Raw genomic sequence first — 16,247 nt, forward strand, 5'->3', positions numbered from 1 at the left:
CTATTTATTTGTATGCTATACACACAGGTGTATTTGCATATCAAAACTGGGTGTTAATAACAGCTCATGTCTCTCTTTGTCAGAACCTAACAGTCAGGGGGCAGCGTCTAAGTGAGGACCTCACTGTGGGAGGAAAGAGAATCACCACTCAATTATTTATTTCCCAGGAAATGCCAGCTTTTTCTGCCAACCTGGAGCTAAATCACAATAAAAGACTGATCTCCTGACATACACAGAGAACCAGAAATGGTTGATTTCTGCAAACCATTTTCAATACTTGAAAACCAAGGTGAAATAACTCACAGTAGAACCTTGCTCATGCTTACAGCTCCTAATGGTCCACATGTCCTTCCCAATCTTTTCATATTTCTGTAAAGCTCCTAGTGAAAGAGTCAACCGCATACTCTAGATTTTTGTTTCATGATAGCAGTGCATAAAAATCAATTGCAGTGTGGTAAACTGGGAAGGCTGTTGCAGACTGACATGCCCAATTCTAGTAGAGTTTTAGAGAGCAAGATGGAGCATGAAATCCCACAACTAAACCCCAGATCTATTCAAGATACTTAAATCACCCTTGCTCCTAAATCATCGGAAGGAGAGGTTTACTTGCAGTTCTTGCGGTAAATATTTTTTTAGGAGAAATAGGTTGGTATGTGTAATACTGAATAAAGAAATTGGTTTAAAGCAGGTCACTTGAATCCTTGTGTTGACTGGGAACCACCAATTTTTAATACATATATATTTCAGAATTTTGCTTTTCAAGAGTTGTGTGAATATTATCCCCTTTTTACTTTATCTGTCAGCATTGTGCCCCTTTATTGACTATCAGTTTTCAAAAAATAGACAAAAAAAATGGATGGAGAAACAAAAATGTCTGAAGCTTAAACAACCTGAAGGTGAAGAGATTCTTAATGTCTTACATTTTAGCAAATATTCTTTGCTGTGCAATTTTCTTGTTTCAAATTTAAAAATTAAAAAACAAACAAACAAACAAACAAAACAACAACAACAACAACAACAACAAACATTTCTCTTTGAACATTGTCAGGTAGGGGGAGAAAAAAAAAAAAGTATCTGCTATGGAAAATCCTGAATTGGGTCTACAACACTTCTTTTTACCAGTTTGGTGTGATCTGGTTTATTCTGTCATACAGATTTTTAAGTCCACAAAAAGTAAAAGAGCAATGAGTGGTCACCAGAAAATACTTGTGGTTTCCTATTAACTCTGTCTGCTCAGAGCTTACAGTCAGGATTGCTAGTAAAGCAGACTGGTGGCTATTGCCCCAGTAGTGTGGGTAGGAATGTGGAGAGTAAGTGAGAGAGATAAAACAAGAAGGGGAGGAGAAACCATCAGAAAGAACATGGGTGATATGGCTGTACTGATCCATGAGACACTAGTAGGAGGCAAAGGTGGGAAGAAATACTGCAGGCATCTTGAATATGGGCAGCATGAATGTGGGAAGAATGAGTCAAATATTAGTTAGCAAGTATTCACTGCAGAAAGATTTAGCGGGCAAAGCTGTGAGAAGACAGGAGTATTTGAATACCAGATAAGAAAATAGTTTGCATCCCAGTTTTATTTAGACAGCTGTATAATATTTTAAAAATTAAATGTACTGCAGTGCATATATGTGGGTTGGTGTAAACAGCAATAAAACACTGGTGTGTGCATTTCTCACCTGTGTTTCTTAGTTCTGATGCAGATGTATAACTAATATTTTCATTCAGCAAATGTCTATGAGTAGGAAGAAAATGTAGCTGGTTAAGAGGCTATAAGCAGTTTTAAAATGCTTTGCATATCTGCATGAGCTTTGTATTTTTGAATGCTGAGTAAGAAGATAATCCCTCTACAAACATGACTGAGGTAACCATAAAGCTTAGAGTTCAGGGTTTAAATACAGGACCTCTGTGTAATATTTTCTAAAAAAAAAATGATACTTCTTAAAGGAAAAAATAGTAAACAGTGGTTGTTTTACAATGTCTTCAAGAGATGAGTCCATGTCTTAAGTTGGTATTCTCCGTGTACCATGCATACCAATGTCTGGTGCAGAGAGTTTCAGGTTGTGGTAAGTTTAAAGAGAGGTACTGAAACCATTTCTGTTTCCACTTTGGGTAGTGGAAGTAGCTTTTTACTTGTTGCAGACTTTCAAGTGAGCTCATGAGGTTATCACTCACACCCTGTACCTTCAGTCCAGAAGAAGCTATAGCTTTTGCACTTGCCCTGCTGTGCTCTGTGATAGCTATAACACATGGCTCATGCAGACAGATGGAAAGCTGGACTGGTGCAGAGCACAGCAACGAATGTGTGTGTTTGCAGTAAGCGTGTGAAAAGACGGGATATTATTTTAGGGTGAAGTCTTTGCACCTATGCAAAGTGCATGGTAAGTGTATAGGAAAAAAAACAATGTTGAGGTTCCTCTGTCTGGAAAGGTTGTTGGGGGAAAACAAGGAGGGGAATTTGCACTTTAAACGAATGAGCTTTACAGATGAACAGAAATCCTGTGAATTTTAATTAGAGGAGATGGACGAAAAGGAACACTGCCGTCTGTGAATAGTGACATGGAGGTGAAGGTCAGCACTTGGCCATTGTTGCTAGGCCGGATAGTGAAGATAACACATTTGGGAGCTCTCTGTCTTGCATTTCCAACATGTCTGCTAACAGTTGGTTTGCAAATGGGTTGTCTGTATGCAGAACACAATGAAAGAAGGGTCTTTTGTTCCTCATACCTACATCAAGAAGTGGAACAAAATGACAGTAGAGATATTGCTTGATGAACAAACTTAATTTTCAGAAGGTACTCCATGGGTGTCTGCAAGACTTTGAAAAGTGTAATGTTCTACAGAACATGACTTTACTGTAGACATTTGCTCAATGCTTAGGTTCCCAAGGAACTGATTAAGGCCATGGAAAAAAAGTTTGAATTCTTTGATGAAAGCTATTGCCTGCTGGGTGGATTGATAAAGTATGCAGCTTAAAAAAAGAAAAAAAAATATTATGAAGATGAGACGCCATTATGTCAGTTATTGTGGCCCAAGACTTGATTCAGACTGCAGACTGAAAATTAATATCTTAAATAGCGATATGACAGTCATCTACAATAAATGTAGGTTGTAAACAGCTATGAAGTGGATAGTATATTGCAGTGTTAAAACTGCAGTGTTAAAGAAAACCTAGAAAAAAGTAAAAAAAAAAAAAATCATTCAGAGATCTATAATGCAGGATTTACATCAGCTTTTCTGGTATTTTGGGCTACCATTGCAAGACACAAGACATCAATTTGAAGGATATTTTTCCTAAATTAGGTCTAATTTCACACCACAGTTGCAATTTGCCTTTTCCTTCTACTTTTGTTGCAATTTCAGGAGATGAAAAAGGAATCCTCATTTCTGTTTTGTTTAATCAAAATGTTTCCCCAAGTACATGATTTGATCATGCCTAAAGTGTTTTTATCTACGATTTGAAGAAGACTTAAAAGATGATAAAAGCGTTGCATCCCTATAACTCATTGTTTTCTAACTCGTATTGATCTTCTCTAAAATCAGTGTGATAATGTGACTCCCAGTGATAGAGCACGCACTTTCCAGAGACCTTAACCAGAGAGAGACATATAGTCACATTCATTCAGGTTAGAAAGGACCTTAGCAGACCAACTTCCTGCTCCAGCAGGGTCAACACAGAACTCAGATAGGGTTACAGCATCAGGTTTTGCCCAGATGGGCAAAGCTGAAAACCAAGGTTGAAAATCAAAGCAATAGGATCTACAGAAGACAGGAAGCCATTAGTACTGGTAATTAAGGACAGAAATATTTTACATTTTAGTACTTGACATATATGAGCTTAGCACAGGCTCGCTCTTTTATCTCATGATCTTGTTCTAAAAGCATTTTGGCAAAGCAGGTGGCTAAGAAGGGTGTCAGCAAAGACACAGCTGCAGTCTCATCATGTAGTCTTGGAAATGCCTTCCACTTCGTTATCAAAAGGGCATTGAGGTCAGCAATATCACCCTAGAAGGACTCACTGCCTCTTTTGCTAGGGCCACAGCTTGCTTTTGGAGCTTTTACTGAAACAACCCCACACACCCCCACACACCAGTTTTTCCTTTTACATGGCACAGGGTTTCATGTATTGCCCCATTAAAACACTTCCCTTTGTTAGAGTTCTTGTTCCTCTTTAATTAGGTCCTCTAGAATGGCATTCAGGACTAGGTAATCCTGGTGTTTTCAATTACTTCTTTAATCACTGTCTCAAAATAATCACCATGCAACAACCTGTCCTGCGATTCTGGCTCTAGAGTCAGAAACCTCCCTTTTTCTGTGGTAGTGGAGGTGTCTGAAAAATAACCATCTTGCATTTTGTTTTCAAAACTTTTTATTAAGTTTGCCCTTTTATTTATTTATTTTTTTCACCTACTTATTAAGAGGATCTGAGGTGGAGGAGGGATAACATTTCCTGGATGCTTCAAATTTCCCTTCTTGTTTTAGGATTTTTGATTAACTCCTCAGTTTTAATGATTATCATCATCTGCAGAATTCACTTCCATTAAAAAACATCTTTTCCAGATCTGATTAAACTCTCTTTATTTAGCTCTTTTTGAGCCCTTTGTGATACGTGGAATCCAGCAGGGCTACAATTAACCAGCTCCTCTCCTTAGAGAGCAGCTTGAAGTCACTTTTTAAAAAAACTATAGAAAAGAGTTAAATGTGTGGTCTCCACCTCTGTGAAATTTGATAACAGCTTACCAAACTTTTCTGAGAAGACATGGAGCAGCCTTTTTTATTTCTATAGAATCCGTTCAGCATGTTCTTTCCTGTGTGGGCTTCAATTTCATTCTTTTCTACTAACTTTGCTTTCATGGATACCAGATAAAGAGAATCAGTTGACAATGATGTTTAACATTCATCCTTGGAGTATACTTTTTCTGCTACCAAATAACCAGATTTGGCATGCAAAAATCCCAGTACATTTTATTCAGAATGTTTAGAATACCTTGGAATTTATTCCCACTTTTTTTCTGCTGTGTGTTCACAGTTCTTCATTTTAGTTTAGGCAATTTTCAGTTAGATCCATAGGATGGCATCTTCGCGTGGAATGTAGGTAGTGCTGAAGTGGATGGAGAACATCTGTGTGAAGGAGACATGAGGACAGAAAATGTAACCTGCTTTTGCAGATGATGAGAAAATATTCCTATAATATTCTCAACTCATCTTGAGCAAGATGCCTTGTTCTTTGTCCATTTTGAAAGGGGTGATTTTTCACAACTGGCTGTTACATTGCAATCTCAGGTTCTGTCTCTCTCAAGCCTTGGGCATGTGTGACTACTTCAGGCAAGGTGTCTTCCTTAGCTGAGTGCACTTTTGGGAAATCTGTCTTCTTTTGGGAAATCCAGACTACTGGAAGTCAAGAATGCAAGTCCTTCAGGAACTGAAGAATCTTCTGGCTTTGGAGGTGTTGGGAAATTAGCCAGTGAACCTTGCTAGCCACAGAAGAACTGTTTTCAAAGAGCAGATGGACCTGATTTTGGTGTTTCTTATCTTGGTCTTCAAAGCAAGTAGCTCATTGTTTTCTAAATATGCACTGAAAGAAACGGTATGAGCATTCTAAGCATGACCAGGAGTGCACAGGATTTGCTTCTAAGGCAAGAACCATCCCTGGGGTGTGGAAAAGGGAAACACATCTTGCATTTTGAGCAGTGACAGGAATAATAGGATTTTGGCTGTACAAAATTACAATAAATTGTATAGAAGATATTTCAGGAAAAGGACACTGTGCAACCTAAGGATGCCTTCCACTGAAGGAGTTTTCTCTCCAGAAACCCACCTTGCTTGCTGATTGAAACAACGTAGTACACAAAATATATCTATTCAGATGGGCTGTGCAACCACACAATGGCAGTTTTGCCATGGAACTTGGAAATGTGTGGTGGAGCAGTTGGTGCTAACATGGGACTAATGCTTTTGTCTTCTCCATCCTCTTGGTTTCATCCCACAAATGAAAGGATGTTCTGAATCATGATGTAGTCTAACCTGGGACGTGCCAGCTGTTTAGAAAGACTAGTCCTAGAGTAAAAGTTGAATGAAAATTTGCAAATTGGTAATTAGCAGTGGTAGAGAGAGTTCTGACTCTGAGATGCCTATTTCCCAACAATTTGCATTTGTTTTTCTCCTAGTTTACCCAGACAAAACGTACTGAATCCCATTATAAGAAACCCAAGCAAACTAAACCTTTTAAATCTGACAGTAGAGGTCATGTCTGAGACTGTTGCTTGCTGAGGAGCCAATCATACTCCATGTGCACTTGCAGAGAAGCTGGCTGTGCTGTAGACCATTGGGCAGTAACTCATACTCAAGGTTTTCAAAAAGAAATAAATAGAGTTCATACCATACTAGAGAGTTGTGATAAATCTCCCCTCTTAAAATTGGGCAAGGAACAGACTATGCAAAGGAAGAGAGAAGGCTATACTGTACACTGGAGTCCTCCCTATGCATCTGAAATTTCTGTACAATACTTTCTCATATGTTTTGTCATGTGTTTCAGTATGCTAGATGCTCAAAGATAGGATCCTACTCTGTTTTGTTTACATATATAACAAAAAGCTGGGAGAATGAATCCATTCCAGAAGTGAAACTTGGTAGTAATAGCTTCAAGTTTTGAAATAAGTAAATTTTAGAAGAAGCAGATGGCTAATAATGAAGAAAAAATTGGTAAGTGAATACATGATTTACATTTATTTGAGAGAGTTTCTTTTGCTGGTGTTACATATATTTTCTATGAAACTGTGTCCCGTGTATCTGTGACCACTGTCCGTTTGAGCCAACATAGACCGATACTGCCATAACCATGTGCTTTCCCTCCTGTGTCAGTCCTGCCCAGTCATTTCTGCATCTATATTTATGTGGAGTAGGTGGTGAACTTGATCTCAGAAACCAATCTGGGTTAAAATAATGGACAACAATATTAATTAGAAAAAGAAAATGTGTTAAAATAATGGACAAAATATTAACTAGAAAAAGAAAATTGTAACCGAAGTTTTAAACAGGGCTCATCCCCACTCCCTGCTCCAGTTCAGATAACCCCTTTGAATGGTGGTGACAAACACAGTGTGGGGTCAGAGAGTTGCTCGGGTGGGTGGGAGGCAGAACAGCTTCTTTTGAAGGTACAGTATGATGATGACTCTGAAGCAATGGTCTAATAAACATGCTGAGAGCTCTGAGCCAAGTTATGTTTCTTGGCAAAATATGACTTTTTTTTTTTTTTTTTTGGTTTGTTTGTCATTATTTATTTATTTGGTAAATGAGTGCCAAGAGACTTTTGGGTTAAAGATCCATCATTGCTTTGGTCTCATGTGGAAGACTTCAACTGTAAAGTCCATTCACCCCTCAACCCCAAATTTTGTAATCTGAGGTAACCCCCAGGTGATGCGTGTGCGTGTCAGAAGTAAGTAACTGAGCGACAATGAGCTAACAAGGGTCAAGATATATAAGTTCAGCAGACGTATTACAGCAGTGACTCAGGAGGAGAGCATATTAGTAAATTAGGCTTTTGCCAGATGTAAGAACTGATCCTTTTTCAATTGGGTATCATCTGAAAGGTCAAGAAGTAATGAAGCATGGGCATATAGATCCCCTATTGCCATGTGTTGCTACAAACTCTTATCTCATAATGCACTAGCAGTTACAAGATACCAAACATAATAAACCATCATCCTGTGAGTGTCCTAGGTGCAGATCAATGGTCTAAAGAGTATTCTGCAAGAAATATCAACGGATGGAACAGTAAAGAAGAAGCATTTTATACTGAATTCCCTAATTTTGTTGTTTCAGTATACTTGCAATTTTCCAATATTTCACATTCCAGTGCTCTCCTGTGTTGCAACTGAGCACTGTTTACTCTTGAATAATAACTGAGAGATCAGAAGCCAAATCCTCTTCTGATTTACACCAGAACACATTAAGCTACTTCTGTTGATTTTTAGCTAATTTGGAGTCACTCCAAGTGCATACTGGTGCAACTGACAGGAGACTTTGACCCTGTATCTCTCCAAGAAATAATTTCCTAGATGGATACAAGTCCTGGTACCAAGGTAAATGTGACAGAAAATCTGTGATTAGCTTGGATTGACTTCCACTCTAGAAACCTTTTTGTAAATACTATGTATAAATACCAGAAAAAATGCTGTTTGTTTTATATATCTGTGGATAAACACAATTTTATTAGAGCTAACAATATGTAATAAGGAAAGTAGCCATTTTAAGTAACAGATGTCTTATAGCAACCCTCACAAAATAAGGAAAGGAATAAAACAATCTTAAAAATATTTTTGAAAATGCAGTTTCATGTTATCACTAAAGGAAGACCTTGTTTTCTTTTGCTGACCACTTTCAATATCTTGATCCTTTTTGTTCAAATTGTACCTCTTCTATTATTAAAAACCATTCACTAAGGGTCACACATTCTTTGGTTATTTTCCACTTATTTAGATGGGCATGCATTTTGTTGAATTTGAGGGCAGATTTTGAAACACTTTTTCTAAGACTTTTCTATGTTGTTCACATATAATAAAGTGATTCTCTTTATTTATAGGTACTTGTATACATAGTCTAGTTGCTGCTTCCTAGTTTTGAGACAAAAAACATAAGTCCTCCTACCTTCCTATTATGCCCTCAGTGATTTAGTAAATCATGACAACATTACAACTCTACTTATTTATGTATTTATGTATTTATGTATGTATGTATTTATTTATTTATTTTGAACTTCTGCTTTCCTCAAAACAAAAGGAAGGATGGAAACAAGCTTAATCAGTTGGACTAGGTCACATTAATATAATACAAATTTATACTTTCTCTTCCTGATCATTACAGATTATAAACTTATGAGGGTTTTTCAAGTGCCATTATATGGTAAGATAATATTTAGTATCAACCATGACCAACTGCTTTTCTACAGAAAGCTTTTCTATATAGTAGTTTTTCTTTTTTTTTTTTTTCTGAAATCCTTTGTTAGTAGTTATTTCTGCTTCAATTAGTTGTATGTGTATAGTCACTTCTAAGCTTGTTGAGATCAGTTGCTTATTTATCAAGATCAATGCAAAATCCCAAATTCTTGTGTAGCTGGTATACTTTTCCACAGATGCTGATATATACTTTGCTCTATATCCATTTGGTCCCTTCTTGGTCCCTTATCACTTACACTACTGTGTACAGTGTTCCGAATTCCCATTTATTACTGCTAGTAGTGATATTTTGGAGATTTTCTCTCAGCACCAATACCTTTCCTCACTTTGTCCTTAGTGAAGCGTAGAACAAATTCCAGCTAAACCTTTAGTGTGAAGTGCATGCTGCAACATGATGCAGGAAACTTAATCTGTGTTCTGGATATTTGTACAATTCAGACATTACCAGTCTGCAAGTACCTCACTGCTGTGGGCCAGAGCTTCAGTCTAAAGATTTTCCTATGACATCAGTTGCCTGTTAGTTTTTTAATAATGTGGACTGGGCTGTTAACTATTTACACCTCTACCAATAGCAGTTACTCAACTAGGAGCCCCGCTTAAGTCACCAATGAAAGTAAAGCGCTCCATACGTGATTCACTCCAAGAAAATATTAATCAAGAATTCCTATCTTATTGCCATCAGTTTTGACTTTCTACTGTTTTCTAGCTCAGAGTATTTGTTCCATGTCAGTTTTACTCCAGTCAGCTGTTTTATCCCCAATATATTCTCACTCCCCAGCAACAAAGTCTTAAACTCCACAAATAATAGTATAAATCAACTGTAATGTATTGGAAGACATGAATCATAACATGTGAGACAACACCCTTGCCTACTTCTGTAATTCACTCTGATTTACTGAGAAGAAAATAGGGAAAAATTCTTCTGCATTTTGCTTTGGCTTCTATTTTTGAAGTCCATTGTTGGTAACTAAGCTGCAGTCTATTTATGATTAGAATATCTATGATGTTTTACATGTACTGTCAAGCACCAGTGAAAGCCACTCTTCTGTGCAGATTCTTACTAATCCATAGAGTTTCCTTAAAGCTGAAGGGTTCTTACAAAATTAACCTTGACTTCAGCACAGGGTGTCTTAAATCGCGTTCAGTTTCTGTGCATGTATTACTTCAGACATTCTAGTGTACAAATAAACTATATGTCTATATAACTTGGGACCTACTGAATGTACTTTGATATTATGCAAGATCTTGTTAACTTTATCTATGTTTCATTGCCTTTTTGCAGAAAGGGAGAAGAGAAATTGGATCAAGGTCTTGGTTTAGTACTATGCATCAACAGAGTGAAAAAAAATCAAAGCCACATTAATAAACTAAATATTACCTCCCACTGATCACTGGCTACCAGGCAGATAGAGTTCTTTCTGATGGACTCCTAAGAGGGTCTTCAATAAAGTAAAATTGTGAGTTTGACATTTCTCTTGCTTGCTGCCAGGAAGGTCTAAATTGATTCCCAGTTGTTTTCCAGATTAATCCATTTGAGAGTATAGAATCTGGCAAGAGTATTTTACAACTTTTTGAAAATGTGTTTAGGCTTAATGTAGTTTGGGGTATTTCATGTATGTGTGCCTAATTATGAAACACTCATACCAAGTACAAGGTATTAGCATGAATGCTTAAGGAGACTGGATAGAAATAAGCAAAATATAGTGCATAAAAAGTAATGCTCAGCTTGGATGAGGGACAGAGCCAAAGCATCTGCAGTGTTTTTCTGAAATGGTGCCATGTTTTAAAAGTTATGACTGCTTCTGAAGTACTTCTGTTCCTGGGAGCCTGCTTCTTCCTCTTGTTTACACCATTTTTAGCTCAGTTGACTTGAGAATTAATTATATTCCTGTAAATCAAGCGAAGGAGGAGACTTTGGCTCAATCTTCCCTGTCAAATGGAGAAGTGTAATAACTCTCTCGTGCAGACTGTAAAAGAAATATGAAGATAAAATGAAGGGTCTAAGAGTTTAGAGTCCATCTTCAGTTCCAAACCTCCTTTTGAAGTTTGATGAAGGATATGACAGTTGCAAGAGTAAATAAGAGTCCAGTTTTATAGGCAATTAGCTTTTGAGCCGAAAATGACTGCACTGGGACTTACAGGTAGTATGATCTAGAGCTGGTTGTTAATTTTTCAGTCCAACGTTTTTTCCTCAGGAAGGAAGGAAGGAAGGAAGGAAGGAAGGAAGGAAACCCACAGTTGATTGAAACTGAAATTTGTTTTTACCAAAAGGCATTGGTTTTGACTTCTGATGGATTTTTTTTTTTTTCCATCTTGGTTGGGATTTTGAGAGAAAATAAGATTCAATCCCAGAAGGGAAAATGGCCTCCTCTTTGGATGATCCACAGATAGAGATAAACAAGGGAGTGAAGTTAAGAAGAGAAGCTTGGACACTCTCACACACCAGGCGAAGCTCCAACCACTGCACAACTGGTCATTCTGATCTTCATCCTCCTGTCCTTCCCTGTGGTCATCCATAATGGGAGGTAGTGAAGAGTTTTAATTTCTTGGGAGTCTTAGACAAATTGAAGCTCTCTGAAAACTCTTAATGTGTCTTCTGTCTTTATGATAGAAACCTCTGACTTATTTATGTTCGCCCTCTTCAGTTCTGACTGTCTGTGTACTTTTGGTCATACCTCAAGAGACCTACCATTATTTCTCAGGTTATATAATGTTTTTTTAACATACATTAGAAAATTGTTCCACCTTCCTAACCTCTCTTTACTGTGATCCAGAAGCTTTCACAGAACTCCACCCAATTTTGATCTCTGTAGACGGTCTAATGTATGTACATGTAAATTACACAATATGTATTTTATACATGACATGAAAAAATCATCCACTCCCTCATATTCCACCAAAGACAGGCATAAAAAATCTCTAGTAAAATATATAACAGCTCATTGCTTGTTCTCATCACAGTAGCATGTTATTCCACCAAAGGTGATGAGGAAATCAGTTAAAATTCCCAAACTTCCTTCTACTATAAGCGTAGCCACTCTCTGATATTGGTATGTTGCCAATGATATCTGAGAACAGAATATAACAAATAATATAATGCTGATCACACATACACACACACACACAAAAAAAAAAAAAAAAAAAAGTGTGTATGTAGATTAACTTAGTTCTTAGAATTAAATCCATGGCATGGCTGGCAAACATAAGACCCATGGAGACTTTTTCCTTCCCTGGCTCTCAATTGAGTTTGCCCTATAAAATTACTCCACTATGGGAACACTCTTAGTGAATGACAAATCATATCACATGGATGCAAATATAACAAGGTTGAATTGGCACGTATCATGTCTGTGTAGAAATAGCCAAAACTGAAAATGGTTTGAAATCTCTGGGTGAATGGCTATACAGTAGGCTAAATATCTACTCAAAGATGATGAGAAGCAGAGTGCTACCTGCACTTTCTGAAATTTTAGTGACAAAATTATGACATTGAAAGATGAAACTTGTCCCTGGAGATAATATATTATTTACTGAATTTTGGGTTTGGGTCAAGGTTGATTTGTGATAGTCAAGTATGGTAAAATGACTGAAACTGTAAAACAATCCTATCTTGGAAATATTATGGATGTTAAACAATGGAATTTCACTAAATTCCTCTGGGACTGGTTACTGAAAAATTAGCTACTGGTTATATTTTTAAAACAAAGTTAGGGAAGAGCCTGCCTTATATAATCAGGAATAAATTGAATAATTTCTGTTTTTCAGACTCTTCAAAGCATTGGAGATTTTATTTTAATCTGATAGATCCTAATGACTTTTAGAAAGAAGTTTAATGAAAATCTCAAGTCATTGTCTAAGAAAAGCAGTCCAAGAGTATGCGACCATCTGTGGGCAACTTGGATGCACACAGACATTAATCTATCTACTGGTCATGTCTGGATTTACCTGACAAAAAAAAAAAAAAAAAAAAAAAAAGCTTTTTTTATTAAAAATGCCACTTTCTGATCTGTAGTGCTCAGGAGGGCTTAAGCCATAATGTGACATCTGTTGGCTCAACCAATTATGTATAAGGCATTTGTGATGCAATGGTTTTGTTGGATCATGCCAAAATCATTGAAACTTTAATTGGAAAAAATTTCACAGGTCCAGATTTTAATTTCCAGAGAGGGACAGAAGAAGAAAAGAACCAAGTTCATTCATTTCAGAAGAGTCAGTAGTTAAGACATCCATCTGCTGTGAGAAGTCAGAATAAAATGCTTGCTCTAACATCCTCATTTTCACTGGCCCATGTGGGTCCTTTAAAGAGAGGCCTTAGGAAAACCTGACCTGGTAAGTAAAATTGATTTTGGAGGGAAAGGTGTGTGTTTTGCATTAGACAGCAAGTAAAATGGAAATGCCTGACTAAAAGTAAGTTGTGGAAATAACAGTACAACAAGAAAGTATAATGCTTAATGTAAAGTCAGAGAATTGACCTGACAGTACTACTATTGAACTATGAATACTCCTGTAAACAAAACTCAGGGCAAACTCTCCTTAGAACAGAGCACACAGCAACTTTTTATGTCACAAAAGAGCCAAATTAGATTCATGAAAGTCAGCATCAGTGTGATTGTCCCCTTAACTGACACAGCAGACTGGCTAATCTGAAACCAGATAAAAGTAACAGTTTCTGATGTAATAGAAATTATCTAAAGCCTTGAACAGTCACTGGTTGTATCTGCATTACTGTGGTTTGATGTGAAAATCTTTGTCACCCTCACCATGCTTCACACCATGGTGACTTCTCCAGATGCAGTGGAACATGAACATATGTTCCAGGAGCATACCTAATGACTTTGACTGCTGATAGACATTTAGCCCACAGGTTAAGGCTAGGGCTATTTACCAAATTTCTGTAGCCTTAAACAGATGAATTTTCATGTCTATACCAAAACTTCTATGTAAAAATAATATCCCAACTAAACCAACCAACCAAACAAACAAAAGAACCCAATTTTATAAGCTAATTATTCACATTTTCTAAGCATTAATTTCCTGAGCTACAGGTTAGGAAGATGTAAATTTTACAGTCTTTAATCTTTACTTTCCTAGCTTCATATCATTCTGATTTTTTAAACTGCTGAACAACTACATATCATGCCAAATGGGAGATGTTCAGTTCTTATGATAATCTTGGTATTTTTAAAAAAGTTTCCAAATAAGGTTGTAGCCCAGCTGGTTGGGAAACTGAGGCCTTTGAGACGGGATCTCTATACAATATCACTGCAAGGGAGTATAAGGAACATCACTGGTGAAGAATTTTTCATATCAGATAAAATTTAAATGTTATGAGAACAATTTTTTCATGAAGCATTTCCAGCATTGTGTATGAACGTAAGGTGTGGGGGGAATGTAGTTAATGATAATTAATTACAACGATTTCTTATATCTAAGTTTTCTCTATTACTACATTTTGGACAGCTGCCTACTTTGACACATCAGTGTTATGAGATGGTTGGATGTAATTTTATTTTATTTTTTTTTTGTGGTGAATAAACTTGTAGCATTTGTGACGTTCAGGTGATTCGTAGTCCCATTGGAGGATGAAGTTTGCTTTGGTGAAATGAGATTCTAGCAAAAAGATCTATTAATAAATGTAACTTCTTATGCGTAGCAAACTATTTTGTATACTTGTAGCATGGGGAGTTCTTCAAATGGTTTTCTTTTATGAATAATTGTAAAATTGATGTTGGCATCAATAACTTCTTTAAATGGCTCATTCTATATCTGAGTTACACACTTAGCAGCACAGCTCAGCTTTGATGAAACTTGTGCATAATGTTATTTTATACTGTGTGATACAAAAGGAAGAAAGATGCTAGAAATGTTCAAATTACCTCCCTCTTAAATGGTTGGACAAAAAAAAAAAAAAAAGGAATTAATTACAATTTGGTCAATGAGATTGCAAAAATACAAGGGAATTGACATTTTTTGTTTCTTTATTAGATTGCAAAAGATATTCAGAAAAGCAGAAGGGCAGAACAGTACTGAAGTGTTGTCAAAAATGAATGACCAGATCTAGACAAGACGGATTTTCCTGAAAACAGCTTTATTCTGAAATCTGTGAGTTTGTTATAGACTCTTTCAACTGTGACTAAACAGTCAATTGAACTTGTGATGTTATTTGGTCATGAGGCATCTTAATATACTAATTAGAATTCTCTCCACATAAGGTACAGTGTAGGGAGGTACAGCTAGACCTTGAACTGAAGTCAGTGTTTATAACTGTTATCCTCAAAAAGTAAAGTTTTTTGTCTGTACATGGTGCCATTCCAGCAGTTCAAAGTCTATGAAAAGGTTTTACTGTTAGGGCTTTAAATACCACTCATGTCCCAGTATGGCAAACTGCCTACAGTTCAGTGCCTCAAGACAGCTTTGGCAGATGCCAATGCCTCAGTTCCCACAAAACACTTCACGAGTAGCATCAACTTCTATTCAAATTGATCAACAAAAATAAAATGGAAGATAAGTATTCAAGTGTGGGCTCTATGGGGAGTGGGCAATCCAAACAGGACAGAAGTCTATCCCTTTCCTCAAGTGAATAACTGAATAACTGAGAAGAGAGAAAACAATGTTTTTTTTTTTTTTTTTTTTTCTTTCCTCGGCTTTACTGAAAGGGAAGTGGTTCTCTGTAATCTGCTTTAACACCCCCTTTTATCTGTGTATAATATGATCTCCAGTTACAGAGATTTTGCATATCATAATCAGAAAATCACATAACAGTTCTGTGGCAGGGACCTTTAGAAATTGGCTACTTGGACCTCCATGCACAAAACAGGGTCATCTACAGCAGGTTGCCATGGTTAAATCTTTTTTTTTTTTTTTTTTTTCTTTTTTTTACGTTTCTTCTTATATTTGAATGGAAATGCCTGCGTTTCAGTTTGTGCCCGCTATATCTTTTCCAGTCACTGGGCACCAACACCAATGAGAAGATTCTGGCTCTGTCTTCTTTACACCCTCCTATCAGATATTTGTACACACTGTTGAGCTTTCACTTCTCCAAGCTGAACAGAGTCCCAGCTTTCAACTTCTCATCTGATAGATGCTTCAGTCCCTTAATCATCTTCCAGAACCTCACTTGTCACTCGTGTACTGGTGAGCCTGGAACTCCAGATGTGGCCTCATCGATGCTGAGCTGACAGGAACCATCACCTCCCTTGGTCTGTTGGCAATGAACTTCTAACGAAACCCAGTATGTTGTGGGCTTTTCTTTCTTTTTTTTTTTTTTTTTTTTTTTTTTTTTTTTTTTTTTCC

The 16,247-nt window shown here is 36.8% G+C and overlaps 1 protein-coding gene across 1 annotated transcript in view; it reads right to left on the reverse strand.

Moving 5' to 3' along the window:
• LMO3 (LIM domain only 3) overlaps positions 1-1,733 on the reverse strand; it is a 112,849-nt gene extending 111,116 nt beyond the window's left edge. Inside the window, exon 1 of the mRNA XM_040563976.1 lies at positions 1,680-1,733. The gene's annotated coding sequence lies outside the window, so the exon portion shown is untranslated. The remainder of the gene's footprint in view (positions 1-1,679) is intronic.
• Between the last annotated feature and the right edge of the window lie 14,514 nt (positions 1,734-16,247).

Source organism: Cygnus olor, chromosome 1, assembly GCF_009769625.2.
Source record: "Cygnus olor isolate bCygOlo1 chromosome 1, bCygOlo1.pri.v2, whole genome shotgun sequence".
Taxonomy (NCBI): Eukaryota; Metazoa; Chordata; class Aves; order Anseriformes; family Anatidae; genus Cygnus; species Cygnus olor.